The sequence below is a fragment of the Pimephales promelas genome, chromosome 18 (genome assembly GCF_988280905.1).
Source record: "Pimephales promelas chromosome 18, fPimPro1.hap1.1, whole genome shotgun sequence".
Taxonomy (NCBI): Eukaryota; Metazoa; Chordata; class Actinopteri; order Cypriniformes; family Leuciscidae; genus Pimephales; species Pimephales promelas.
The window spans coordinates 16,902,225-16,905,537 of record NC_142786.1 but is presented as its reverse complement, the minus strand read 5'-3'; the positions used below and the strand labels follow the sequence as shown (position 1 = coordinate 16,905,537).

General features: G+C 34.9%; 1 non-coding gene across 1 annotated transcript; it reads right to left on the bottom strand.

Annotated features, from left to right (window-relative positions):
• Nucleotides 1-355: 355 nt before the first annotated feature.
• LOC120464755 (uncharacterized) lies at nt 356-2,959 on the bottom strand. The gene is made up of 2 exons (XR_016147369.1): nt 2,861-2,959; nt 356-1,209 (listed from the first exon to the last, which is right to left on the bottom strand). It is a non-coding gene; the product is annotated as an uncharacterized LOC120464755 (transcript).
• Nucleotides 2,960-3,313: the final 354 nt, after the last annotated feature.

Below are 3,313 nucleotides of genomic sequence, written 5' to 3'. Positions count from 1 at the left end.
CTTCAGGGACGCAGTAATTTAAGAAAATTTTAAGAAAAAGAACTATATTTTCACATGATTTATATGTATGATTAGATGCAATTTAGCCTATTATATAACATAATTAAAAAATATTTTGAAGTTTTTGTCATTTCTTGGTTTATATTTTTTGAAGAAGTTGAGGACATGAAATAATTGAATGCATACATCAATAAAAATGGTGTAAAATACAAAATAGTATTTTTAATGTCTAGTATCTCTGTTTAAATTGTAAAGAATACTTAAATCTACAATTTAAGCCATTTATTATAAATATGTGACTCATTTTAGAGAAAATATGAGTATATAAATCATTGGGACAGGAAAAGTCACCGCATACCAGGAATGACCCAACTATTTTAATCCAGAAGAGTGTCAAACAGTAAAACATGTACAAAGAACAGCAGTGACATCAGCGATACGCAGATTAATGCAATAATTACTGTATTAATGATTCACCTCGTAAATCCGTCGAGCCCTTTTTAATGAAGGTTCTGTAGGCTATATCTGCTTCATTCTTTATGAAAACCTAATTTAAATTGTCAAGCTCATTTCTAATTTCAAGTCATACAGTCACAAAAATCAAGACAATCAAAAATCAGACAAAAATCTGTTATTCAGTATGCTAGTCATATGGCCAACTGTGACTCCTCCATCACTTACATGTACAGTATGCATTCGGCAGAAGCTTTCCGTCACAGTCAAGCCAATTGTATTACATGTATCGGTCTAGTTATACAATAGAGTTATTTTCAGAAGAGTTCAAATCACTAGCGTGAACAGCAGGAACGCCAGAGAACAGATGATGAACGACACTCTCAGAGACTCGCTGGATGAAGGAGTTGTTTGAGTCGTTTGGATCTTCTGAGTCGTTGGATTCTGAGTGAACTGAGTCGTTTGATTCTGAGTCAAGTGAGTTGTTTCATTCTGAGTCCAGTGAGTTGTTTGATTCTGAGTCGTTTGATTCTGAGTCGAGGTCTGTTCTGTGGTGATAGTGCCAGTCATCAGTGTGGTCATGTTGCTCAGTTCAGGTGTCGGTGAAGATGAAGATGAAGATGAAGATGAAGTTGTTATAGTTTCATCAATTATAACTGTAGTTGCAGAAGCATTAGTTGTTGAATTAGCGTTCGGAGTTGTAGTATTTTGACTCACTGAAGCATCAGTTGTTGGGATGATTGTTGTCGCAGTTGCCTTTTAGGGAACAATTTAAACAATCATTAAGCAATCCAAATATTTATGTTAAAACTAATACACAATACATAGGCTAGTTGTTCCTCAGATTTTATTGGTGTGAAACTTCCTCTTCCCTAATATTCTGTAATAGGTGTAAAATCATTTCCTCAATCATTAACAATCATTAACTGTCTTGTCACGTATTAAAAATATCTGAGTACTTGATCGATATCATTCTTACTTTATTGGTATGTTTTTTTTTCTTTGTTTTTTTTTTCTTGGTAACACACTTTATGATACGGATTCCTTTTCTTAAATACCTTTAAACTATTAATTGAATCATTTTCCAATACATTAATGAAATCAACTTAATAGCTACCTGTTAACATTGTTTAATTGAGTTGCCATTTTATTTATGTTTTAAATAACTAACATTAAGTGCTGCCATTTCCTTCCTTGTTGGAAGCATAAATCTCATGTTTTGTTAGAGTTATGCATAAAACAAAAACAGAAAATAATTCAAGACATTATAACGAGCCTCATTTTTCTTGTCAAATAATTAAATGTTAGATGAAAGATGTTTGGACATCTCTACTGGAAAACCACAAAAATACAGTTGTTTTCTGTATATTACAGTTTGTTTGTTTTTTTGTTTTTTTTGTTTTTTCGATTGCTAAACGCCAGTGAGCACAACTGAAGCTAAATGTGCAAAACTTTTAACTAACTTGTAACTACAGTCTGCATTACCAACAGTCACCTGAGCACAACTCTTAACACATGGCTCAAAACAGGCTCAGTGTGCACAACACTATGCACAACCCTCACTGAGATAACACACTGTCACTCAGAACACACTGAGAGGAAAAACACTAGCATCAAACACCAATACAGAAAATACAAACTTTTCATCTTTACAGTTTCAACAATTTCGGTGACTTCAGTATTTTTTTCTTCAAAGAAAAGAGTGACATTCTTTCACATGATGTATTTACATTTCTAGAACATTACAATTCTTTAAGGTAAATGAAAATTTGCAGTTTGCTTCAATACTGTAGTGTGGAGTATTTACAGAATTATAGTAATGAGAAAAAAAGGTAGAAACTAAAAGTACATACTGTAATACTGTAACCCTGCCTCTCTCAAGCATTAGGCCACAAGTTTTTAGCCTTTCAGCTGAAATTGTTTGAAAATCAGCAGTGTGTGAAAGGCACAAGGCTGAAATTTATTCTGTTTAGAATGTGCGGTTCACAGTTTTGACAGCAGTTTGTTAGCATTTGAACAAAGTGCTGTAAATCCACAGTGTTGTGCAGGTTGTGGATACAGTAAAGTCATGGGATAAGTGCGTAGAGTTTTGAAAACTGTGTTCAAGCAATGAAGAACGAACTAGAGTTTGGTCCACATGAACTGCTGCTGTGCAGACTGTAGTTAGAGTTTTGCACATGTAGCTCCAGTTGTGCTCACTGCCGTTCAGCAATCGAAAAAAACTGTATGACATTAAATTACATTACATTGCATTTGATTACATTATATTAATTATTATAAATAGATGTAGAGTTTCGTGTTTGTAAAAATCAAAATCAGTTTTTCAATCAGTTTGTGGAACTCAACTAACTGTCATAACAATAACTACACTGTGCGTGTGTGTGTGTGTGTGTGTGTGTGTGTGTACCTGCGCCAGAGAAGAAGAGGACAGCAGCAGAAGCGCACAGAAGCCTGTGATCAAACCCTTCATGATGATCCCTGAGTCCGTGTGTGTGTGTGTGTGTGTGTGTGTGTGAGCCTCCTCTGCTCTTATATAGACTGCACTGGTGAGGATGGTGATGGTGATGATGTCATGTTCACAGGTGTGTGTGAGTGAGAGCTGAGCTGAACAGCCACTCCTGTTTCTCACACACTCTCTCGCTCCATTCTGATTCATGCACTGAATCATGACCTATTTTCTTCTTCACTTATTGAAATCTGATTATCATGATTTTATGCGGATAAATACAGTATTGGCAAAAAAAGAGGTCAAGAGGGGGTGTTGTTCTACAAGTTTGACTAAACCATCAAAATATGTTAAATATAAGAGTATAACGCACTATAAAGCCTGGTCACGGTTTGATAGGAGTATACCTACAGG